This window comes from Triticum aestivum, chromosome 6B, assembly GCF_018294505.1.
Source record: "Triticum aestivum cultivar Chinese Spring chromosome 6B, IWGSC CS RefSeq v2.1, whole genome shotgun sequence".
Classification (NCBI taxonomy): Eukaryota; Viridiplantae; Streptophyta; class Magnoliopsida; order Poales; family Poaceae; genus Triticum; species Triticum aestivum.
Genome location: NC_057810.1, coordinates 11,308,133 through 11,315,341, shown reverse-complemented (window position 1 = coordinate 11,315,341; position 7,209 = coordinate 11,308,133). Strand labels below are relative to the sequence as shown.

Here is a 7,209-nt window from a genome sequence, read left to right as displayed (position 1 = left end):
AGTGTTGCAAACGCATCCTTATCCTCCAGTGCAAAGAAGCTCAGATCCAATCAAACTAGCTAGTAGTTCCATATATTCATACAAGCGGCAGCAACCTAGCCACAGCCCAGCAAGCAAGAGCGTTCTGAAAGTCAGGATAGGGTGGGAAAAAGAGGGAGAGGGGGCTAGCAAAAGTGAGAGAGTGATAGGGTGAGAGTCAGGATGCAGTTCGCCACAGGGGCGATGAGCTCTCTCCTCCCCAAGCTGGGGAAGCCTGCTCAAGGAGGAGTACGACCTGCAGAAGCGTTTGAAGAAGGGGATCAGGGACCTGAAGGATGAGCTCCTGGTCATAGAAGTTGCGCTCCTGAAGGTGTCCGACGTGCCACTAGACAAGCTTGATCCGCTGGTCAAGATTTGGGCCAACGATGTCAGGAGCTGTCCTATGCCATCGAGGATAGCCTTGACTCCTTCATGGTGCGTGTTGAAGGTGTTGAACCTACCGAGCCACACACCTTCTTCAGGTTCATCAAGAAGACCTGCAAGAAGGCCAGCAAGCTCAAGATTCGTCGCAAAATAGCCAACGACATCAAAGACGTCAAGATCCAAGTTAAGGAGGTGAAAGAGCGGTATGACAGATACAAAGATGTTATTGGTAATACTAATGCCAAAATGGAAGTCGATCCACGTCTCTTGGCCATGTACAGCAAAGTATCTGACCTTGTTGGCATTGAAAAGTCAATGGATGAGCTAACAGAGAGGTTGTCTAAGGGCGATGACCCGTCTGGTGAAAGGCTCAAGGTTGTCTCTGTTGTTGGATTTGGAGGATTGGGCAAGACAACTCTGGCTAAAGCCGTGTATGACAAGCTTAAAAAGAGTTTTGATTGTGCCGTTTTTGTTCCAGTGGGTCAAAGTCCAGACACAAAGAAAGTTCTTAGGGATATCCTCCTTGAACTTGACAGGGAGCTGTACAAAGCTTCAGCGACAATGGATGAATGGCAGCTGATCAACCAGCTGCAGACGTTCTTAGTAGGCAAGAGGTATGCATTTTTACCCTATGCTAGTGTCCTGCATGCTTTTTGTTCTGCTGACATGTAAGTGAAAATACTAGTATGGGTGAATAAAATACAGTGGCATTAATATAACATGTATAACATCCAACCGAATAGCAATGCAACTTTAGGCTTTGTCAGACAAATAAGGAATACAGTACTCCATATGGTTTATTCTTGCCTGCAAAAAGTATATATATGGTCTATTCTCTTGATGATATTTTGCCTTTGATTCATCCAATTGAAGTGGTCGGACCCTGCACAAGCGGGAGCTACTTGCACCGTGCTGCCCCATTTATTATCCCACCGGCCCTAGCCGCCGAGGCCGGCCGAGATCGTATCTTAGGCAGAGGCCGTAGGCTCTGTGCACGGCCTTGGGAGGTGGCTGGGTCATCCAATCCGGCTTGGTAGCAGTGGCGTAGAGGGCGCCGTTGAGGGCCTGGTGGAGGGCCGGTTGCATGAGGGTGTAGCCTTCGGTTAGTGGCCGACCGCTGTGCCTTGCTATATACGGCGGTGGATCTGGTGGTCATCTCCTACATCGGAGGTGGTCGGCCTGAGGCTGGGTGGTCAGATCTCGAGATCCGTCATCAAGTCCCGGCTACGAGTTGGGGAGACTTAGTTGCCGGTGAAAACCGAGCCGACTACAGGTGATGGTGGCGTTCTGCATTGTTACATTGATGAAGGCATCATCGTATAACTATTGTAGACCCACTCGTGCTTCTCCGAGAAAACCCTAGGATCTGGTCTTCCAAAAAGGACAATGGCGAAACTGCAGTGTAGTTTCTCTCTAGGGAGCATCATTTGTGTAGCAGCACTGGAAGACACAGGCAGGAGGTGCAGCGGCTTCATCTTCCACGGACCTTCTAGACTTCAAGTTATGCCTGGCTGACATGTGCTATGCTGTGTCATACCTCTTTGGGAGGTGCTACGCACGATAGATCTTCTAGACTTCAAGTTGTGTTAGCTGGTGGTACTTGGTGACATGGTGTCACGGTTTACCAGCAGCGACACGACGTGCTCATCGGTTTGCGCCCCAAGGAGGTGGTGTCATTGGGTGCCATGGTGGTGTCGACAGATGGCTGGACTGGCAAGGATGTTGCAGATCTCTTTCTGAAGATGGTTCAGCGGTTCGATGATAATGGCGGCTTCTAAAACGTGTGCATGTGATGTACGCTTTAGGTTTGCTGCACCGGTTGTATTTTCAGATACATTATGTGGACGGATCGGTAATGACACCGGTTTTAGATGTGGAGAGTGAGAGCACTCTACATTTGATCGAGTTGGTAGGTGTGAGTGATGGCTTCGCGGTGGCTTGATGATTATTTCTTGTGAGACCTTTGTTGAAATAAAATGCCATCGATTGATGGCAGTAGACCGAGGGTTTATTAACCTCCTTTTCCAAAAAAAGTTAAAACTATACATGTTAATGTATAAAAAAACATATGTATTTAGTTTCTTTCACTTTTCCATAGAAATTTTAAGTTCATATTATTCAATGAGCATTAGGTACATCAAAGAAAAGTCTGAACGGTTAAATTAGAGAACACCCTACAGCACAAGCATGGAGCGTCAACTGACTCGAACACACCGACGTAGGCTACTCTATTGGATTAGCAACATGCAAGTAAACACAATCAGCTAACCATGTGTACCAGGTTGCTGTGTTTCAACTTTCAATTGCCAAGCTTGCAAATAATTTCTTCTGAGTGTTGGGGTACCAACACCATATCATCAAGACCTGTAGAACAGATGTGGCACATCTATTCTTTGCTAAAATCCGAGATTATTACCAGTCAAGCACTTAACTGGGTAAGTACATGACTTGTTTTGCGGCTAATTAGTGGACATCCAATTATAGCATATTAAACATGTGAAATGATAATTAAAGGACTCAAGTATGCAAAAGAATGCTTTTCAAGTTTGAGAGTATTCCCTGGAATATAGTACTGTGTCATTGATGGCATCCAGAGGGAGTATTTATATTATATTATATTATATTATATTTTTGCTATAGTAAATGCCTTTTTTGTCTGATGTGTTGGTGTGCTTGTTCTACTGGTATACTACTATATGTTATATTTGCTTTTCTAATTAAAGATCTTGCCTCTCATGGAAATAGTACTTTCTTTGTGATCGATGACATATGGGATATACGAACATGGGAAATGATTAAATGTGCTTTCATGGACAGTCATCCAGGAAAGTAGATTAATCATAACTACTCGTCTTGTTGTATGTTGCACAAAAGCTGGTGGTATCTACAACATGGAACCACTTTCTAGTGATAACTCAGAATTATTATTCTATACAAGGACATGTGGTGGTGAAGGACTAACTTCATCTAACCAACATGTTGAGGTGACTAACAAAATTTTGAAAAATGTGGCGGTGTGCCATTAGCTATCATTACAATTGCTAGCTTGCTTGTTGGAAAGCAGAGTGAGGATTGGTCTAAGGTGTATGACGCCATTGGTTTTGGGCATGAGGACAGCGAAGTTGTTCAGAACACAAGAAAGATATTGTCTTTTAGTTATTATGATCTACCTCCGTATCTGAAGACATGTTTATTGTATCTAAGCATGTTCCCTGAAGATAGCTTTATTGAAAAAAACACACTCATATGGAGGTGGGTCTCTGATGGTTTTGTCCCAGATAGGTCCTTTCAGTTAGGAGAGAGCTATTTCAGCAAGCTAGTAAATAGAAGCATGATCCGGTGGATAGATCGTGATGATATTTTGAATGGCGAAAGTGGTTGTCGTGTGCATGGACATGGTGCTTGATCTCATCCGCACCCATATCAAATGAAGTAAACTTTGTTACAGTACATGATATGGAGCATCACGTCACATGTCCGGAGGAAAAGTCAACCAACAAGGTTCGCAGAGTAGCAGTACATGAAAAGGTGGGGAACACAACTCTTGCATTGCAATGGAGCATGTAAGGTCATTTTATGTTGTCAAGTGCAGTGCCAATAGGATGCCCCTACTTTGAGCTTTAAAGTACTGCGTGTGCTAGTTATTGAGGACTATGTTTTTTCAGAAGGTAAGTAGTCTTGAGCATCTCGGTAAGTTGGTGCAGTTTGAGGTACCTAGGGGACTAGTGAAGACAGCAGTCAAATCCCGGAAGGAATAGGGCATTATCTGAAGTGTTCTTGAGATACTGGATGTAAGGGAGTTTGATCAAGTGAGCTGCCCCAATCTGTTGGTGAGCTAATGAATTTGAGGTGCTTGTGGGCTGATAGACGGTACAGTGATGAAGGGCGAGATAGGGAAACTGACATGCCTTGAAGAGCTGCAACTATATTCAGTGGAGAAGTGCCCAAACTTCGTCACAGAGGTGGCGAAGCTGACAAAGTTAACGGTGCTCAAGATCTTTTTCCATAAAATAGAGCAGTCTGCAGGCAAGGCTCTGATGGAATCTCTGCGCAACCTGCACAAGATCCATAATTTGAGGATCTTGGATGATGGTCGTGAGGCTATGTATTCGGTTGTCCTTAATGATAGCTTGGAAGACTTGGCACCCTGTACAAAGCTGTACGATTTAATTCTGACTGTCATAGTTATACCGAGGGTGCCATCATGGATCAATCATTTAAGAGTTCCACTCCTTTCTTGTCTATGGCTGAAAGTGGATATGGTAGAAGTTCGGGATGTTCAAACCATCGGCAGGTTGTCGTCACTTCTCGTCCTTGGTCTCTGTAGTAAGGATGAAAAGAGCATATCATATACTTTTTGCAGCAATGAGTTTCACAAGCTGAGACTGTTGTACACGAGGAAGATAGAGATTGTTGTTGGAGAAGGAGCATTGCCGATGCTTGAATGCCTGGGATACAGTGCAAGCGCTGGAAGAAAGGATGCTGCCAGCTTGGTGCAGTGGAGGAGAAATATCTGCCCTTTGCTGAAGTATGTCACCTGTTACCTTGACTGCACTAACAGCAGCTACAGGGAAGTAAGGCAAGCGAAGCAAGCGCTAAGGCAGGCTTCAGGCACCCATCCCAATCTTGATCTCTACATACAAAAAAAGAATTACGATAAGGAGGCAGGTATGCTCATTGATAATCTCGAGTGGATCCTACGTGGTTTGGACAGACCCGAGGATATGGGCCGTCCTCCTGCACACCAGGAAGGAAGGATACGTCGCATGAATAGATCACTCGAGAGAAGATTACGTGACCCGCGGAGCCTCGGGTCGGGAGGTACGGGGAACAAGAAATACAAGGCCTTGTTACCAAATTCAAGAGTTGGCTACATGATCATGCAGGCACCGACCAGGATGAGGTACGTACATACCACTGTCCATCATATCGATCGATAGATATTTCTGTATTTATACATGTGTAAATATCATGTCGCTGATGGCCGGCTGTCTGGTTTTTGTCTAATAAATCTCCAGGCGGGCAATAGTGACGACGATGATGATGAAGATTATTATTACGACGACGATGACGTACCGACCAAGCAGAGGTACGTGCGTACACACTACTCCATCATATTGATTCAGACGCTATATAGAAATCCACATATCATGTTACACACTACTCCAGTCAGACGATGGTGAAGCCACTTGCAGTGGGGATGAGGAGGAGGGGGCAGCTAACCTTGAATCTCTTCCTTGGGTCATGCCATGTATCTCAAGCTGGTAATAAACGGGCAGCCTCTGTCTCTCTTTTTCTCACACTTGTATCCACATGTGCCCATTATTTATATTGGCATCAGGCGGATGCCACTTAACTAATTACTCTTCTCATTTCTTATATTAACAATTTAATACCAGTAATTTTTCTTTCTTTTTTTGCGAGGGTAATACCAGTAATTTTTCTAAGCAACTCCCCAGTGTTTTCGATGTTTGTAAGCAATTTTTTTTGGAGATTCCAAATTAGCAGATTAAGAAATACATAGCAATCCATCTGTACAGTTTCACCTTTTTAATTAGGAATCCACCCCAAAACTTTTTGCTTACAGGATGGTGGCCATCTCGAAGGCTTCTATGGACTTACTGTCGCCACTTCGAAGACGTCAGCTTATTTCATCCATGAGTGCGAAGAAAATCACAAAAGAAATATGTTTCTCCTTTAGCATTAGATTGGGTAGTAAAAGAAAAGGCAAAAAAATCGAAAACATGAACAATAAAAAAATGTTTGTTTTATTTAGAGATAGAGTGCATTTCTTTGGGGGGGGGAAGGGATTTTTTTTGACAAATTTATGTTTGTACCAAGAAAAAATAAATAAGTAAATGTCTTATTATGTTTGTAGCTTACGCCTCGCACTTATTTGATAATACAAAAAACCAAAAAAACGTCTTCATTATTTTTTTAGGTGTGCTTTTTTTTTCATTTTCTTCTTTTTGGGAGGGTGGGTGGGGAACTCTGCCTATGCCATTGTAAGGTGGCACTTATATCACATAGCCGGTCTCAAGCCCGGAAAAAGGAGGAGAGACCACCCATGTGCTTTGGATGGTAATGTATATGTTCTGTTGACTTAGCGATCATGGTTGAAATGCAAGAAGTATTTAGGAGAAATATTTATTCCGTTAGTTTCAGAAGAAAGAGCTGCCTCCTTTCTTTTAGATAATGAAATAAATATTTGCTGTATCAAAGGTCTACATGTTCAAGCCAAGGAATCTCCATTGAGGCGCTCAATCATAGTGAGTAACGACACTAACTCATTATATTTCTATTATTCCAGTAATATCGAAGCTATTTATTCATTGGTTCTCACAAGCATATGTATTCTCTGTTTTTCAATCTTTTCTATGAAGCTCCATTTTGGACCTTTCTATGAAGCAGTACATCTTCTCTTTGAAGAATTGTTTACTTGCTTTCCTCCGGTTGCTTGTGTTATAGGATGTCTTATTGTTTCAGTTTTGACTTGCTTGTGTATCTGCTGATAATCAGTCATATATACGTGATCATACACTGTAATTTTCTAGCGTCTGGTACATAAGGATTCGAAGCGTATCGATGACGCGAAGGATATAGATGATTTGAAGGATACCAAAGATTAGTTTTTTTTTTCTATGGTAATAAATTCTAAGTTCAAAAATTGTCAATGATCCAATATTATATACACAACTTTCAAGCTTGATTGTTTTTATCAAAGCTTTTTATAAAACCAAAGTATTGTAAACTCCAATAATTAAGCCCGTAGGTACAAAATACCATGGTTTTGAGTATCGACAATAC

The 7,209-nt window shown here is 42.8% G+C and overlaps 1 pseudogene; it reads left to right on the top strand.

Moving 5' to 3' along the window:
- Window positions 1-201: 201 nt before the first annotated feature.
- On the top strand, window positions 202-6,688 carry LOC123133112 (disease resistance protein RGA5-like; annotated as a pseudogene).
- The last annotated feature ends 521 nt before the right edge of the window (window positions 6,689-7,209 follow it).